The following is a 19,917-nucleotide window of genomic DNA, read 5'->3' as shown; positions in this document are numbered from 1 at the left end:
GTGGTAACACACAAGCAACACTGCCTGAAATAATCGCAGAAATCAATGTGGGATGTATGACCAACATATCCGTTAGGTAAGTGCACCTGCCACAGGATCCGGGAGCACTAATGCCCTGCTTCCTGGACCTGGGTACGCGCGCCGACCCCGGATCGAATCCGCCCAGCGGATTACCGACGAGGCTGGTATGCCGGCCAGCCTGAATGTGGTTTTTAGGCGGTTTTCCACATCCCACTAGGTGAATACAGGGCTGGTCCGCACGTTGCGCCTCAGTTACACGATGTAAGTAGGCTGTTTAGGTTTTTATATTGGTAACGCCACATAGCGCTCTGTATGAAAATCACTGACTGTACTGTGTGCAGTCTGTTGCTGGTCGGCATTGTTGCAATATTTGCTATTGTAGTGTTGGGCAGTTGGCTGTTAACAGCGCGTAGCGTTGCGCAGTTGGAGGTGAGCAGCCAGCAGTGGTGGATGTGGGGAGAGAGATGGCGGAGTTTTGAGAGTGGACGATCTGGACGTATGTCCATCAGAAAGAGTAAATTTGTAATATTGGATATCATGGACTGATATATACATATTATGACTTTTGAGCACTATTAAGGTAAATACATTGTTTGTTCTCTATCAAAATCTTTCATTTTCTAACTATGCCTATCAGTAGTTAGTTACTTCAGTAGTTAGAATCTTTTATTTAGCTGGCAGTAGTGGCGCTCGCTGTATTGCAGTAGTTCGAGTAACGAAGATTTTTGTGAGGTAAGTGATTTGTGAAAGGTATAGGTTAATGTTAATCGGGGCCATTCTTTTGTAGGGATTATTGAAAGTCAGATTGTGTTGCGCAAAAAATATTGTGTCAGTTTAGTGTTGATCAGAATAGGTAAAGAGCGAAATGTCTGAGTACGTTCAGTTCTGCTCAGCTGTTTGTAAATCAAATAATGTAAGAGGTCTATCAGCACAGTAATTTATTAAATTTTTTAAGGGGACGTTTCAACGACTTGCAGACATTTGAAACATGTTCGCATTATTCCCTGGCTTACATTAGACACAGACAGCTAGAGTACACTAATTCCATTGCGGGGGGTTCGGGGTGGCGGCAGGAAGGGCATCTGGAAACCCTCTGCAACACAGCCAAATCAGTAGTAACAAGGCCGACCCCGCCTTGCAGCAGGAATAAGACCTCGAGGAAACGATGATGATCTGTTAGGTAAGTGCGGAGACATTTTGCGTTAGTGGGCTATGACAGGAGACGATTGAGGCGAGTGCCTTTGCACAGTACGACATACTCGTAGCTTAAGGAAACTTCCTGGGCTCGACGCCATATTGATTGGACCTCAGACGATTGGAAAACTGTGGCCTGGTCAGGTCAGTTTCGATTTCAGTTGGTAAGAGCTGATGGTAGAGATTGAGTGTGACGAAGTCGTAGATCCAAGTTGTCAGCAAGGCACTATGCAATCAGGTGGTGGCTCAATAATGGTGTGGGCTGTGTTTATTATGGAAAGGACTGTGTCAGCTGGTCTAACTGAAGCGATCGTTAACTAGAAACGGTTATGCTCGCCTACTTGGAGACCATTACAGCCATTCACGGAGTTCATGTTCACAAACAACGACGGGATTTTTATGGATGACAATGCACCATGTCACTGGGCCACAACTGTTCGCAACTGGTTTGAAGAATATTCTGGACAATTCGAGCAAATGATTTGGCCTCCCAGAATCCCATCGAACATTTATGCGACGTAATCGAGGGGTCAGTTCATCCTGCACCAGCAATACTTTCGCAATTATGGGTGGCTATAGAAGTAACACGTCTCAATGTTTCTGAAGGGTCTTCCAAGGACTTGTTGAGTCCATGCCGTATTGAGTTGCTGCAGTATGTCAGGAAAAAGGAGGTCCGACACGATATTAACATGTATTCCAAAACTATTGTCATCTCACAAGGGAACCTCCCCATCGCACCCCCCTCAGATTTAGTTATAAGTTGGCACAGTGGATAGGCCTTGATAAACTGAACACAGATCAATTGAGAAAACAGGAAGAAGTTGTGTGGAACTGTGAAAAAATAAGCAAAATATACAAACTGAGTAGTACATGGGCAACATATACATCATCATGGACTATATGAGCTCAGTAGCACCGTGGTCCCGTGGTAGCGTGAGCAGCTGCAGACCGAGAGGTCCTTGGTTCGAGTCTTCCCTGGAGTGAATATTTTACTTTCTTTATTTTTGCATAGTTATTATCTGTCCGTTCGTTCATTGACGTCTCTGTTCACTGTAATAAGTTTAGTGTCTGTGTTTTGCGACCGCATCGCAAAACCGTGCGATTAGTAGACGAAAGGACGTGCCTCTCCAATGGGAACCGAAAACATTTGATCGCAAGGTCATAGGTCAACCGATTCCTCCACAGGAAAACACATCTGATATATTCTATACGACACTGGTGACGGCATGTGCGTCACATGACAGGAATATGTTGTCGACCCACCTAACTTGTACACTTGGCGAATGGGTAAAAAGATTCTTCTACCTTGCCCGATTTAGGTTTTCTTGTGGATGTGATAATCACTCCCAAAAAAGTGATGAAAACATAAGAGTTTGTCATAAACTGAAAATAAAAAATTAAACTTTTCACTCGATGGAAGATTTGAACTAAGGACCTTTCGTTCCGCAGCTGCTCACATTACCACGAGACCACGACGCTCCTGCGTTCACATTGTCCATGATGTTGCCTATCTTTCCATGAACAACTCAGTTTGTATATTTTGCTTATTTTTTCACAGTTCCACACAACTTCTTCCTGTTTTCTCAACTGATCTGTGTTCAGTTTTTCAGGGCCTATCCACTGTGCCAACTTATTACTAAATCTGAGGGGGGTGCGATGGGGAGGTTCCCTTGTCAGTATATTGTTTGCAAGCCAAATGAAGCAGACAACTGCTGCTGGAGTGTGATGAGAGTGCAAATGACTTTCACCAGCTCGTGCCGTGAACCAACGATACTGCGTCTCGTCAAGGTAAATATCAGGTCTATGTGTACGTCAACGTTAGCTGGCTCCTCTAGCGTGCCGATGGCTGTACCCTCTTCAAACATTTCTATTCGACTGACGCACTCACGCTTCTTTGAAAGAGCCAGCAGCGAGGAAACTGTTTTGAGTGTCGAGTGGTAGAACACTGCCAAAGAGCTGTGAACAGCTCGAAGTGACCTTGACTTTCAGGTGCGGAGACCACGTCGGCAGCGAAGCGAGGAGAATAGCGTGGTAATGGATTTCGCGCTACAAGGTGACGTCAAAGCCTCTCAGCGTCGAAAATAGCAGGTATATACGCTGCGAGAACGGCCATGATGGTAGTTAGTCGCAGATTGTGCCGAGACGTGTCTCCTGTCTCGCTGTACGTTTTCTTGTAAGTAATGCTATCGACTGCTGATAGTTACGTAACAATGCAGTCGCACAGAATTAAACGATGTTTAGCTCACCTGTTAACCGTATGAGCATCGCGCAACATGCCACGATGTAAAATCAGTGACTCTACTGATGTACAGGTATTGAGTCAGCTGCACGATGAAGGCTAAGCAGTATTTATTGGAAATAAGGCCTGCCAGTTACGCAAAACATTTCTTCATATAGATCCATACGTGTAGCAGCGCGTATGTGCCCTCGTAAGTGGATTTCCTTTGTTCATTGGGTGAAATGTGAACTTGTTTCAAATGATAACTAAGCTACGAAAATTATGGCTAAAAAGTTTTTTTTTCTTGTCATTCACTACCGTACCTTAAGTTTACATTATAGGGTTACGCAGGATTCTCTGCACGTTATAGAGACTGGTAGCTTGTCATCTGCAACTAAGTGCTGTTAATGTGAATTTGGCTGGCGAGCTGACATATCACTTCATATGAAAGGTAATTTTTTTGTGTGAAAATATTTCACTCCTCTTTATTTGCGTTTTAGTAAATCCTTTTTCATCCGCGTTGCCATGAGTTATTGAGAACCACACAGAAATGCTACTCATATTTTGCAAAACTTCGTTAGAGAAAAACATTTTTCACTTTGCCGGAACACCCTGCAATATAAATTTAAACTAAGGACAACAAGAAGCCAAGACTGCATTTAGGTCTAATTGCATAGACTAGTTTTTACTTAAAACATGTCCACATAACACAGAGGTGAACAAAGAAAACCCACTGCCGATGACCCAAAGATGTTGAAATTCGTTTGGGTCTTTACGAAGGAGCAGTGCTTTGGATGCTAGGCGGACGTTACAGCAATAAATTTATCTGCAGGCACGGCCAATGTGAAAGCAGAAAATCCAACAGACGAATAAGCAGTATTTGTTTGTAATACGATTATCCTCTGAGCTGGGGCCATCTAAAAAGTACTTGTCACGACGAACAGGTGCTAACTGAGAGATCACGTTTTACTACTCCAACTGCAGATATGTTATTTGTCGCAGCTGATAAACAGGCTATAGAGCCTGGTGCACAAAGACGACTTGTGACCATCCATAGAGATCGCTGAATACATCTACTGTGACTTACACCAAACTGTTACTGTTTTTCTCTTCCTTAATTGTCAGTCTTTCATTTATTAGTTATTTATGTGAATCAGAAAATCCAGAACATTAGAACTGTACCGATATAAGAATACACTAAAAAAAAGGACACTCACCACGAAGAAATTATTCAAATGGAACGGGTATCGGTAGATGTGATGTACATGTACAAACAAACAAAAGATTACAATTTCTAAAAAATTAGATGATTTATTCAAGACAAAGAGCTTCGCAAACTCAGCAAGTCAGTAACTCGTGGGTCCATCTCTGGTCCGTATTCAAGCACTTATTAAACTTGGCATTGATTGACAGTTTCTACATGTTCTCCTGAGGGATGTCGTGCCAAATTCTGTCCAACTGGCAAGTTAGATGTCAAAATCTCGGCCTTGTTGGAGGGCCCTGTCCATAATACTCCAAACGTACTCAATTGGGGAGAGATTCGGCGATCTTGCCGGCCAAAGGAGGGTTTGGCAAGCGCGAAGACAAGCACTAGGATCTCTCGCCGTTTGCGGGTGGGCATTATCTTGCTGAAATGTAAGGCCAGGATGGCTTCTCACTGAGAGCAACAAAACAAGGCTAGAATATCGTCTACGTTCTGCTGTGCTGTACGGGGTCCCTGCTATAAATTGAAATGTCACCCGGGACCATCACTCCCGGGTATTGGGCAGTAGGTTAGCATCAGTCTGTTTAGTATCCCACCGCTGTCTGGTGCCTCTCCACACACGTCTTATGGGGTCTCAGTTCGAAGCGGAACTCATCACAATTCTACTTCAGTCAGTGAGATTCCAGGTCGAAGACTTGTCTGGAGACGCTGAAAGGTGGCTACACTGAGCCACAGCGCCAGAGATCGCTAGAGAGCATTGTTCCGCCGCCTCCACTGGCGGTGATTATTGAGAACTCGAAGTGGGCAGTGCTTGTCGAGGACTCGTAGTAGTCAGTTCGTGTTCAGATGTGCTAGTAGGGAGTGCTTGCTGAGATGTGATACTGAAAAGTTCTTGTTGAGATGTGGTAATAGCGAGTCGGTGTGGAGATATATTGTAATGATTAGAGTGATTTTGGTCAATATATGAAGGTAACGAAACTTGATTTATTTTTCATTATTTCCATGTTTTAAATAATGCGTCATTACAGGTTCAGTCAACAAAGCATCTGGCTTGTGTCCTTGTATTAGAGTGTAATTCTGGTTTTCTTGAGTAATTATGGTATTTTTATTTTCTTTAATTAATTCAGTATAAATGATATTTAAAATTTCTTGTGTTATTGAAGAAGAACCGTGCCAGATGCGTACGTTGAGTCATACTTCCACACACAGAACAGTTACACTTGTGCTTTGGTTTCGTAGGTTTTTATAGTTGCTGGGGACTTAATTAATTAATTGTGTTAATGAAAATTTCCATTTCATTCTTTGTTATTGTCTAAGCAGTCAGATTGCGTAATAATACTAGTCAGGGCCAACCGTTTACGAGACTTCGTAATCGGACAAACAGCTACTAAAACAAAAAATTAAAATTATTTGCATTATATATTAATTAAGCCCACATGCACGTGGCGACCGCTGCTTCGGATCGTCCCTTGGAATCTTCTGATTGTAGAAATAGTAGACAGTAGGATTGTTGTAGTAATTTGTAGTTTAGTAATTGTAGTCTATATTGCATGTGTAGATTTGGTAATTGTCATTCTTCTAATGGTATTTTTTTTTGCAGAATTTAATTTTGTTATCTTGTATACGGGTTTGACAATTTAGTGCAATTATTTCAATTGTTCGTTAATCGTGTTTGAGGGAAACATTTCGTGTGAATGGTATTGTTGGAGATAAAGTGTCATTGTGTGTAATTTTCATATAGTGACGAGCTTTGTATGTTTTGTAAATGATTACGCGATCGACGAAACAGGCAAAAATGATGAATAGCGAGAATAACGAAATTGTTAACATGGCGAACTCGCCAACACAGGAGAACAGGATGATGAATAATGGAGTTGAAAACAATTTAATAAGCAGGGAAAATAGTCCAGAACTAGTTCAAAATTTTTCACAATCAAAAAATTTTCAGAATACGAGATTAACGACAGAAGATATGCAGCAGTTGTTGGGTGCAATATTAAATTTGGGATCTCAGTTAGAATCACTACGAAGAACAATTAAAACCGAATTCAAAACAGTGGGATCACAGTTAAGATCTGAATTAAAAACAGTGGGATCACAGTTACGATCTGAAATTAAAACTGATATGGGAACAATGCTCTCTAGCGATCTCTGGCGCTGTGGCTCAGTGTAGCCACCTTTCAACGCCCGGACAATGGTGGGATATGAACGTGACTGTCGCCCGCCGCATGGCTCGACAACCAGGCGTGATGGTCTGGGGAGCTCTTAATTAACAACTTGACCAGAAGAAGGGATCGGTTGGTAGGACATGTTTTGAGGCATCAAGGGATCAACAATTTAGCATTGGAGGGCAGCGTGGAGGGTAAAAATCGTAGAGGGAGACCAAGAGATGAATACACTAAGCAGATTCAGAAGGATGTAGGTTGCAGTACGTACTGGGAGATGAAGAAGCTTGCACAGGACAGAGTAGCATGGAGAGCTGCATCAAACCAGTCTCAGGACTGAAGACCACAACAACAACAACAAGATCTTATGGGACCAAACTGCTTAGGTCTTCGGTCCCTAAGCTTACACACTACTTAATCTGACTTATACAAACTTGCGCTATGGACTACACACACACACCCATGCCCGAAGAAGGACTCGAATCCCCGACGGGGGGAGCAGTGCGGACCGTGGGGACCGGGTGTTGTGCTGTCCTCACCATCATTTCATCCTCGTCAACGGCGCGCAAGTCGCCCAATGTGGCGTCGAATGAAATAAGATTTGCACTTGGCGGCCGAACTTCCCCGGATGCGGCCTTCCGGCCAATGATACCATACGCTCATTTCCAAACGTTCCCAATGAAATGTTAAAAATTTGTCTTTCCTACAGTTCAAGATTTTGATAGGTCGGTTATAACATTTTTGCCACTGAACAGACCTTTTTTATTTTTGGTCTCAATACGCTTTGAGGTCCCTGAAGAAAGATACAAAGCCGCAGAAACAGTAATTCATTCTTATCTGTAACTGTCATTGCTATGTATGAATGTGTCGTAACATTAATCGATTGCACAAAACCCTCTGTCTTTTTTTGTCTCGAAATGATGAAATGTGGTTTGCTCATAGTTCTTTCACGAAATGTGACTGATCAGCGTTAGATACAGCAGATGTAAGGATAAGAGCAATCTTCATGCCAGCTATGAGTCAATAGCACCTCCTCTACACTTTTATCTGAAGTAAATTTCATTGGTTTGCGGCTTTATATATTGTATGATTTCTTTAATCTGCTTAATCAGGTCGAAGAACATCTGAAAGCCGCTATGTTCCACTCAGGTGCGATTCGGAATGGCACAGTCTCATAGATCTCAACCGGTAACATTGCGTTGCCTGTCACGAACAGCTCTGAATGGTTCGTATATCGAGAAAGCTTCTCTAAAGAATTGTTGTTCATGTTGAAACTCCTTGGCAAAGTAATACTTTGTACCGGACGGAGTCTCGAATTCGGCACCTTTGGTTTTCGCGGGAGAGCTCTACCGGAAGAAAGGATATCCCTGAGACGTGGCTTAGGCACAGCCTGGGGGTATTTCCAAAATGAATGTTTCCACTCTGCAGCGGAGAGTGCGCTGATATGAAACTTCCTGGCAGATTAAAACTGTGTACCGGACGGAGTCTTGAACGAAGGACTTTTGCTTTACGAGGGTAAGTGCTCTACAGATTGCGCCTTTCTTCCAGAAGTGCTAGTCTTCCAAGGTTCGTAGGAACGCTTCTGTCAAGTTCAGAAAATAGGAGACGAGGTACTGGCGGAAGTAAAGCTGTCAGGATAGGGTGTGAGTTGTGCTTGAATAGCTCCCAGTTGGCAGAGCACTTGCTCATAAAAAACAAAGGTCCCGAGTTCGAATCTAGGCACGACAGACGCTTTTAATCTGCCAGAAAGTTTCACACCATCGCATACTCCACTGAAGAGTGAAAAATTTTTAATTCTATCGTTCATGTTGTTTATTCAAGATTAGAGGTTTATGTTAGCTTATTAAGGAGAGGTAATGGGACTTTGGGGATAATGCCACTGGACAGGGCAGGTTTTAAGGAGGATCGGTTTGACATTATTGACTCTCCACGTTCAGGAAGACCTACGGGGTTTGATGATGATTGTTTAAACGCGTTAACCCACAATGATCCAAGTCAGTGTACAAGAGAACTGACACATGTGATGAACTGTGATCATTCCACCCTCATGCGACATTTGTATGCAATGGCAAAGAGTAAAAAATCGGGTGTACGGCTACTGCATGCTCTAAGCCAAAATCACAAAAATCTGCAGGTGGCCATATGGACATTTCTGTATGCTCGTCATCAATTGGTCTGTAAAAAACACCGACCATTCCTATCCTGTATCGTTACGAGAAACGGTCTCTTTCTGCTAACTAAGAAAAAGAAAGGAACGGTTTAGCCGAAAAAAATCAAAAACTCCAGAACAAAGACCTGTTTGTGTCTATGTATGTGTGTGTATTGAACCGCGGACCTAGAAACGACGGAGAGGCTTCGTCCCGCCATAGTCCTCAGTGGTTCACAACCACACAACAGGCCACAGCAGTCCACCCACCTCACCGCCGCCCCACACTGAACCCAGAGTTATTGCGCAGTTCGCCCCCCCCCCCCCCCGCCTCCCCCCGGGAACGTCTCATACCATACGAGTGTAACCCCAATGTGTGCGTGGTAGAGTAATTATGGTGAACGCGTACGTGGAGACAGTGTTTGTGCAGCAATCACCGACATAGTGTAACTGAGACGGAATAAGGGGAACCAGCCCGCATTCGTCGAGGCAGATGGAAAACAGCCTTAAAAACCATCCACAGGCTGGCCGGCACACCAGACCTCGACACTAATCCGCTGGGGGGATTCGTGCCGGGGACCGGCACGTTTTCCCGCTCGGGAAGCAGCGCGTGAGACCGCGCGGCTTGCCAGACGAGCACCAAGACTTGTGGTCATCCACAAAACAGATGTTATGCATCTGGTGGAAAAGCGACGGTATGGTGTACTACGAATTACTTCCCCGAGCTGTAATCATCGCTGTTGACATTTATTGTCAACAACTGAGAAGTCATCCAGGCGCAATCCAAGAACAACGACGAAGAAGACTGCGTGAAGTTATGCTACTACACGATAATGACCGCTCGTTATTGTTGGGTTGGGAAGTTACTCCACACCCATCTTGTTCACCTGATCTTGCGACCTCAAGTTTTCACCTTTTCCTTTCTCAGTCGGTCAATCTTTAAGCAGCCACCTTTCTGGATGATAATGCGCTCCGAACATAACTCAAACGTGGAATCGAAAAGTTACTTCAGCATTGGCAGACTGTTATAAATAGCGAAAGACAATCTATTATTGATGACTAAAACCTCTGTTATGTGTATCTATTATGTTTATTACACTTGTGGAAAAACGGTACGAACTTACGCACCAACCTATGAATATTCAATTAGTAAAATGAAGAAACAGCACAACAGTTACTTAAGCAATTGTTCTGCTGTTTCTTCATTTTACAAAATGGACTTACACAGTCGCGGCTACTCCACAAGAAGAACTCTGCGATATTAAATGAATTGCAGATTTGAGTGAACAGTTTCAGACGAAAACTGCAAACAGCTTTACAAATTACATGTTATCTTTTTACCGATGTACCGTTCACCAAGGAGAAGCGCAATATCACATTGCTTTGGAGACGGCGGCACTGAAACCTGCTTGTTTTTCAGGCTTGTATACGATGGTTTTTCTCGCAATCTTGTCGAAAATTGGTATTTTGTGAACTGTGGCCGTAATACTATAAGATTTATAACTGAAACAGAAGCTAGCCACAAGTATGGTATACAATGTTTATATTAATCAAACCATGACCGGTCTCGGATTTCTCACAAATCCATCTTCAAATGGTTGTCAGAGGTTTCCTTACTTTCTTGCTGGGGCTTGTTTTGTATTCGTTATTGGTATTCTGCGCTAGGATAAACAGGAATCATTTGTTCAGAATTTGGTAACATTTTTCAGAGATTTAGTTCTTTTGAGCTCTATCAAAATATTCGAGAAAAGATTTTAAAAATAGTAAAAGGTGAAATGTTGTGAAAAGATATGTGTTGTATCATTCTCATAGACGAAACTGCTCAATGTTGTTGTTATGAGTTTTAAAATTGAAATATTTGTCGACGTGGACTATGCAGTGCTGTTCAGTTTTTACACCGCACCATTCTCCGTTGAATCACAGCAACAACCATCTGAAGATGAAGTTGTAACAAATCTGGAACTGGTTTGGTTCAAATAAACCTTTGTAAAACATACTTGTGGGTGGTTGCTGTTTCAATTATAAATCTGATATTTTTGTTGTTTGGCTCATGGTAGCGAGAATCTGAATGACTTTTTAGAATATCTGAATTCAATCCATCCGAATACTCGATTGGCTATGGCAGTGGGAAAGGTTGGCTGCCTTCCTTTCGTAGATGTGTTGGTCAGGAGGAAAGTTGACGTTACGTTGGCTCAAGGCGTAAATAGACAGCATATCACTTGTATCTACAGGTTGATAGTTGTTCCAGTTGATTCGGGGATAATTCGTGTCCCGTTTTACACGGACCACGTCATCTCAGGCCCTGAGGGCTTGTCAGCTAATTTACCCAATCTTGAAGTCACCTTTCGTCAAAATTCTTATAGCGAAAGACAGATCAGACATGCGTTGCGCTATCGGTCACCCTCTTACTGGTTGAGTAATGATTGCACCGAGGTGACATCAAAGTCTACATCTATATCTACATATACATATATACTCCGCTAGCCACCAAGCGGTGTGTGGAGAAGGGCACAATTCGCGCCAAAGTCATATTTCCCCCCTTCGGTTCCACACGCGGATCGCGCGGGGGAAAAACGCCTGTCTGAACGCCTCAGTACGAGCTCTGATTTCCCTTATCTTTGAATGGTGATCATTGCGCGATTTGAAAGTTGGTGGTAATAATATATGCTCTACATCCTCGGTGAAGATCGGATTTCCGAATTTAGTGAACAGCCCCTTCCGTTTAGAGCGCCGTCTATCTGGAATTGTGTCCCACTTCAAACTTTCTATGAGATTTGTAACGCTCTCGCGATGGCTAAATGTACCAGTCACGAATCTTGCCACTCTTCTTTGGACCTTCTCAATCTCTTGAATAAGACCCAACTGGTAAGCGTCTCATACAGACGAACAATACTCTAATACTGGACGAACTAACGTATTGTAAGCAATTTCCTTTGTTGAAGGATTACTTCGCTTCAGGATTCTACCAATAAACCGCAGTCTAGAGTTCGCATTACCCGTTACTTGTGTAATCTGATCATTCCATTTGAGATCATTTCGAATAGTCATACTCAGATACTTGACGGATGTTACCACTTCCAAATACTGGGCATTTATTTTGTACTCGTACATTAATGAGAATTTTCGCCTTGTTATGCGCAGTATGGTACACTTACTAATATTGAGAGATAACTGCCAGGCATTACACCAAGCATTTATTTTCTGCAAATCCTCATTGATTTGTTCACAACTTTCGTGGGATACTACTTTCCTGTAGACTACAGCATCATCGGCAAACAGTCTAATGCCGCTGTCAATACCATCAACCAGATCGTTTATGTAAATCGTAAAAAGAAGCGGACCTTTTACGCTGCCCTGGGGCACACCTGAAGCTACGCTTGTTTCTGTTGAAGTCACTCCGTTCAGGATGACATACTGCTCCCTGTCTGTTAGAAAACTTTCTATCCAACCGCATATGTCATCGGATAGACCGTAAGCGTGCACTTTTTGGAGCAAGCGACAGTGCGTAACTGAGTCGAACACCTTTCGAAAGTCGAGAAATATGGCATCAACCTGGGAGCCTGTATCTAGTACCTGTTGTATATCATGCACAAAGAGGACCAGCTGTGTCTCGTATGACCGCTGTTTCATAGAACTGTGCTGGTCTATTTCCCTTACCCATGAAGCGTTTCCAACAAGATCAGCTGTATATTGCAAAAATATGATGTAAAATGTCGTTTTCGACCACCGCCCAAAATTAGGATCCTTTTAAGCTTGTTTTGCGTACAGCGGTGTCTATCATGCCCCTTGCGGTTATTACATGTCTTATAAAGACCGGGTTATCAGCACCGTGGAAGACTAGTGTACTGAGCGTAAACATGACACACGCTTACAACATCTGAGCAAATCTGATACTGCAGAAAACTGTCTTGGTCCCTTGTCTTATGGAACATAACAACACGGAGATTCTAAAATGCGCTTCCAGCTATTGTGATATTGTTATTAAGGAAGCAGTTCAAATTAAATTAGCAAGTAAACTTATAAATAGACATGGAGATTTTTGCTTACATTCTGAGTGGAATCCTGCTCTCTTGGAGTCCTACTCTCTCACTTGTCCAAAAACGGAGGGAAAGAGTTAATGCTAGCTCACCCTTTGGTTATTAATTTTCGCATTCACCACAACAAAATGTACAATAAGATGAATACTGAACATAGGACATTATGTGACATAAACAAGAAACTTTTAACTGCAAATGCCCTCATTATCAGAGCAGACAAAGGCAACACCCCTGTTGTCATATATGAATCAGACTATATTAGCAAAACTTATTAATTCTGCAGTAGGAATAACATAAAGGAAAAAGCATATGACCCTACCCCCAAATTCCATCATAAAATTAAAAAGTTGCTTAAAAACTGCAACTTCTTGTTGACACAATTAGAAGCAAAGCATTGTACAGTGATGAAACCATTAGCGCCAAAACTGAGATCACAGCCTAAGATCCACAAAGCAGTATGTCCGATACGTCCCATTGTGAACTCCATCAATGGTCAAAGCTATAAAATCACCAAGAAACATAATAATATTATGTGCAATGCTTATGTATTTGAAAAAACTTCTCCATCAAAAACAGTTATGAGCTCATCAATAGTATAAAACATATCCCCAGTCACAGCTAAATTTGCATCTCTTGACATAGTCAACCTGTATACAAACATACCTGTCAAGGAAACAATTAGGTTAATAAGACATAACTAACTCAAACATGGGACAATGGTACAGCCTGAAATCTATGAACTAATAGAGATCCTGGAGCCTATATTGTCACACAACTACTTTCTGTTCAACAACAAGTTTTACATTCAGGAAGATGGACTGGCAATGGGCAGTAGCCTTGCAGGCTTGCCAGGAGACATATATATCAATAAACTTGAAAACAACTTTTTTAGATCAGAAACCCAACTAAAAGATATGCTGCTTTATTACAAACGGTATGTTGATGACACTCCCATTCTGTTCAATGGAACAACAGAAGAAATAGATAATCTAGCCAAAGAACTTAATAAAATACACAATAAAATTCAATTCACAGTAAAACATGGAACGCCAGAAGGCATTAACTATTTTGATCTAACAATCTCAAATAAAAATCAAAAGCATAAATTTCAAATTTTCAAGAAGCCAACAACCACCAGTGTCACCAAACACAAATCTTCTTGCCATCCAGACCATAATAAGAAACATTCTTCAGAACAATGGTTAACTGAATGCTTAAAATCCCAAAGGACACAAGTGAAAGACAAAAAGAAACAGAAATGATTAAATCAATTGCGTCCAGGAATGGGTACAACCCTGCAATAATAGATTATCGATACGGAAAAATTAAATCAACCAACTGCTGAACAACCACCCACAAACAAGAAGACCACATTTATAAGACTGCCTTTCCTAGTGAAGATTTCTCACGAAGTTTTCAACCTCTAAAAAACATACAACATAAAAATAAGTTTCTTCACCAACAACAAAATACAAAATAAATTCATACACAGTACCAAAACCACTATACAACAGTATCAAAAGTCAGGTGTGTACAAGCTCATTTGCAACTCATGTCCAAGCTTCTACATCGGACAAACTGATAGAAGCTTCACAACAAGATTTAAAGAACACATAGATGTACTCCTTCTTAACAACGTGAATAAGTCCAGCTTTGCCTCACATCTTGCCCAACACAATCAGTCTGCAAACAACATAGAACAGAATCTCCAAATACTCCATTTTCCCAACAAAGGCACAATACTTGACCTTCTTGAAGAAATTGAAATATTTATCTACACAAATGTAGCACCTGACAACCTACTCAATGATCAAACTGAACTGAGAAACGAAGTTTTCCTTCAGAACTTTGAAGACCTACTAGTTATAACGGTACTTTGCGGGCAGGCGTGTCAATTAGCATCATGTTAATTAAAATCGGGGAAGAATTAAAAAGGGGAAAGTAATACGAAACTTTAATAACTGCACAGTATTACTAAGAATCAGTATAATGAAAAGTAATAAAAAGCAAAGACCAAGCGGGACATAAAAGAACATGTAACACATTATTGAGCTCTCTACCTTCAGTTATCGCGATCGGGCTAGTCGATGAAAAAGTGGTACGCGACTGCAAAATTCGTTAAGGAGATTATTTAAAGACTCTTCAAGCACGTTTAAAATACATTATTTATTTATTTATTTATTTATTTAACGTGGCAAGATTAGGGCCATCAGGCCCTCTCTTACATCTAACCAGGCATTCTACTTATTTTACATTCATATGTTTTAGTAGGCATGTTAAACTACATCTAGTACAAAAAGTGAAATAAACATTTTGAAAGGTACACCTGGAAAAATACATACATATAGAGTTTATATTCTTAGATCACATGTACTGTTATAATTAGACATTATTGAAGAGACAGATTTTAGATAGGAGTGCTGGCAGCAGGGAGTATGAGGGAGACTCATGGTGAAGGGAGGAGAAGAATAGAGAGACATGATGAAACATAATTAAGGAAATATAAAGGAAAAGAATATTGCGTGGCTAATAGAGATAGATGAAGAGGAAGGCATCTCAGGAGCAACATAGGAGACGCTAGCTTTGCTATTTGACAGATGAGGGGATTGTCCTTGTACATTAATTTTGTGGAGAACTTTATGAGGATGATAGTAGGAAATGCTTCAACTTCTTCTTAAAAGCAGCAGGAGATTGAATTTTGCGCAAGGTAAGGGGCAGTTTGTTCCAGAGGCGGACAGCGGCAACTGAGAAGGAGTTTGCAAAAGTTTTTGTTTTGTGAGTGGGCACAGTTAGGATACCAAATAAGAGTGACCTCGTGTTTCGATTATGATGACATGACAGGTTTTTAATCTCTGAAGCAAGGTACTGGGGTGTTTGCGCCTCGAGGAGTCGGTGGAGTAGACATAGAGTGTGGTAGTCGCGCAATTTGTCCGGCCGCAGCCACCCTAGCTGGGAGTATGAAGCACTAACATGATCGTATCGGCGAATGTTGCAGGTGTAACGCACACAGGCATTCATGGTTAGCTCTAGCCGTCTTTTGTTTTCACTGCTCATGCCTTGTTGAATCACATCACAATAGTGGAGGTTCGGTAGAACGAGTGCTTGCACGAGCTGGCGTTTCAAGTCCTGTGGAAATATGTTCCGAAACTTTTTGAGAGCATAGAGACAAGCAGACGTCTTTCGGCACACTGCGACTGTATTCTCCGCCCAGTTGAGATGTTCATCCAAAGTTACACCCAAGTTCTTCACTGTTTTCTGATATGGTATTGGAGTACCGTCGAGCAGAATAGGAGGTAGCCGTTCGCGGAAATCTGAACTTATTAATTTCTGATGGGCTATTAAGATTACTTGCGCCTTTTTTGCATTTAGTTTAAGCCCCAGGTTTTTCGCCCATGTCACTACTGAAGATAGATCATCATTCATCTGAGCGATTGCAGTGTTTACATCTTCAGGTCTGACGCTTAGGTAGAGCTGGAGGTCGTCGGCATAGAAATGATATTTACAGGAGGACAGAACCGATGAAATATCGTTGACATATAAAGAAAACAAAAGTGGTCCTAAGACTGATCCTTGTGGCACTCCCGAGGAAACATGTTTCCATGAAGATTTTTCATTTACGCAGACAACACATTGCTGTCTGTCTTTTAAGTAGCTTTCAAACCATCTCATTGCACTTTCAGAGAAATTAAGCTGTTGCATTTTTCTGAGCATTATGTCAAAGTTAACAGTGTCAAAAGCTTTGCTGAAGTCCAGTAGCGTCAATATTGTTGCCTTTCGATTGTCGATGGCATATTTCAGGTCATCAGTTACTTTAATTAGAGCAGTGTTTGTGCTGTGATGTTTACGGAAACCGGATTGAAATTTGTCATATAGGCTGAATTCATGCAAGTGTTCAGTGATTTGGTCATGAACAATATATTCAAGTGCTTTGGAAACAGCAGGCAGTATGCTAATTGGTCGGTAATCACTAGGCAGTTGCGGGTTTTCGATCTTAGGGATGGGTCGAATTAGGCTTCTTTTCCATGCAGTGGGATATATTCCGTTCACGAGGGAAAAATTAAATATGTCAGTTAAGACAGGCACTAAGATATCGGCAACATTCTTAATCATGGTTATACCGATACTGTCGTTGCCTATTGCATCAGAAGAGATTCTCATTATTGCTTTTCTTGCCGTATTTGTTGTTACATGTTTTAGATGGAAGGTATCGTTGTTAGTTATCCTGTTTAGGGATTCTTGTGGACGGTAATTATCAGCTGTGCTGGTATTCAGAGGTGCAGAGAAGTATTCATTTAATTCGTTAGCTGACACATGAAAAGTGGTTTCCGATTTTGCCTTTCCGACCCCCAAGCTACGGAGATTCTTCCATAGAGTCGTGGGCGTCAGATCGCTGCATACAAGGGAGCGAGCGTGCCTGATTTTAGCATTGCGAATGCATTGTTTCACTCTGTTCCGTAGCTTTCTATATTCTTCGAAACGCTCGGGTTTCGGATCTGCCTTGAAACGCCTGTGGGCAGCATCCCTATTAGTCATCATTTGACGTAATTCAGCTGTCAGCCATGGAGCAGGAGATTTTCTTACACGGATTGTGCGCACAGGTGCATGTTTGTCATAGAGGGCAGTGAGTTTATCACCAAGTTCATTAATTTTGCCGTCGATTGTGGGTTTTCTGATTATTTGATGCCATGAGATTTCTGAGCAATCGGCTGTTAGAGCGTCAAGGTCAATACGTTTCATGTTCCTACAAGTTATGTAACGCGATTTGATCCTTGGGGGCTGCACAGAGTAGGCCAGGAATATTACATCATGTGCTGAGAGGCCAGGGGCCGATGTTTGACCAACATCTCTTACTTTGTCAGTCTGTTTCGTTGCGATTACGTCTATAAGAGTATGACTGTGCGCCGTATGGTGTGTAGGTTGTAATGGAAGAATGTTCATGCTATTGCAACTAAACAGTCTTCTTAGGTTTATTGCGGAGGGAGTGTCTCTTAGCAGGTCTATGTTCAAGTCACCCATTACGATGACATGTTCGTATTGACACTGAAGTGAATGTAATTCCGACTGGAAGGAACTCATTGAGCTTATTTTTGGCGGCTTGTACACGACGCCAGTCAAGAATTTCCGACTTTGTATATTTATTTCAATGAACATGAATTCAGCCTCTTTTTCTTCAGCAGGATTTGACGTACATAAGACTTTCGCTTTGAGATCTGTTCGTATATACGCGCCGACGCCGCCACCTCGCTTTTTTGATCTGTCTGCCCTAAGAAATGTGTACCCTGGGAGATGAATAGATGCAGAGGATATGTGTGGTTTCAACCACGTTTCGGATAAGAGGATTACGTGGTAGTTTAGTTGGTTGAAGAGGAGGCTAAGTTCTTCGTAATGTGCAGGTAAAGACTGGATGTTGCAGTGAGCTGCTAAAAGCTCTGACGCGTTCCGCTGAGCAGCCTGAAGTAGGGTGGCAGACTGGTTTGTCCCTTTGTTAGGCACTACCTGCCGCGAGGGGCACTGGCCGCTGCTTCCGCCAAGTGACATAACACAGGGGTGTCCGAGATTTTGCGCGCCCTGTGTGTGACACCGCGAGTGCCGAAAGAAAGGCGACTGCTAGAGATTTCCTGAGGTTGCGGGAGTATAGAAAATGGATTAGTGGTATTCGGTGCAAAGAGAATATGACCAAGACAGTGACGGCTGTGTGTCACTGTGTATCCTCTGTCGTACGAGGAGAAATGTAATTAGCGTATTTGAAACAGCTTAGGGTGGAAATAAGGGAAAAGGGAGTGATTTAAGAGGCCGATGCTGCCAGCAGAGAGAAGTAAGCTTAATAATTAATAGAATATCGTAGGAAGCTAGAATTAAATTGAAATTTACTAAAGTGATGCTGGTAGTGATTATCGTAGGAAGCTACAATTAGATTGAAATTTGCTAAAGTGATACTGATAGTGATTTTTGTTATGAACAATTTAAACCGAAGAGATGGGTGATTAATGAACTAAAGGAGAGACTAATAATTGCAATAGAACTATTTCAGAACGGAAGAGAATAAACTGAGAAAATGAAAAAAGTATTAGCAGTAACTAAAATTAAGTAATGGTTAGAGCTACAGACACAAAAAAATAGTGAAAAGTTAATACAGTTACAAAAACAATTAGTTGAAGGTACAAATTTGGGTATGATTAAAAAATTAATAAAATTACAAGACTATATCTGAGTATATGGCTGTTACAATTTGCAAATGGTGTTAAGTTTGCACTTTTGGCTCGAGTAGCTTCACTTAATACTATTCAGTTCTGTCATGTTTGTGACTGTCTTCTTTCCAGCTGCTGTCTTAATGATTACTCTGCCATCCTGAGTCCACACATTCTGAAGACCGAAATGGGATATGGCACTGTTTAAAATCTTTAGCCGTTCGTGTGTCAGATCTTCCCTTATTGTAAGCCCAGTCCTTGCTAACTTCTTCTTCTGGGTAAAGATCTCTGCCCTTTTTCGGTACGAGATAAATTTAATTATTATTGGACGAGGTTTGGTGGCACCTGGTAGTTTTCGTCCCACCCGATGGCTCCTGTCAATGTCTGCCTTGGTCACTTCTACGCCTAATTTTTCACGCGCAATCTGTATAAGCAGGTTGTCCGTGTCTTCTTCTTTATTTTCTACTACTCCAAACAGTCGTAGACTATTTCGCCTTTGGTACTGTTCTAGTTCGTCAGTTGCGGCAGATAGTTTCACTTCCAACTCTCGTGCCTTTTTCTCGTATTCAGACACAGACTTTTTTAGTGCTGTAATTTCGGCAGTATTGGCCTCAACAGTTTCACGCATTTTGGCCAATACTGCTGCCGTTACAGTATCTGATATAGTGCCTGCTATCAGATCGAGATTGTTTTTATCGCGAAGCGCAGCGTTTACCTCAGAGCGGACCAGCTCCGCTATGCCGG

At 41.9% G+C, this 19,917-nt stretch overlaps 1 protein-coding gene across 1 annotated transcript in view; it reads left to right on the top strand.

Moving 5' to 3' along the window:
• The first annotated feature begins 3,328 nt into the window (after positions 1 to 3,328).
• LOC126235754 (leukocyte elastase inhibitor-like) overlaps positions 3,329 to 19,917 on the top strand; it is a 103,532-nt gene continuing 86,943 nt past the window's right edge. The window contains exon 1 of the mRNA XM_049944550.1: positions 3,329 to 3,388. The gene's annotated coding sequence lies outside the window, so the exon portion shown is untranslated. The remainder of the gene's footprint in view (positions 3,389 to 19,917) is intronic.

The sequence above is a fragment of the Schistocerca nitens genome, chromosome 2, assembly GCF_023898315.1.
Source record: "Schistocerca nitens isolate TAMUIC-IGC-003100 chromosome 2, iqSchNite1.1, whole genome shotgun sequence".
NCBI classification, from domain to species: Eukaryota; Metazoa; Arthropoda; class Insecta; order Orthoptera; family Acrididae; genus Schistocerca; species Schistocerca nitens.
The sequence above is the reverse complement of the archived record's forward strand: the minus strand, read 5'-3'. Positions and strand labels throughout refer to the sequence as shown.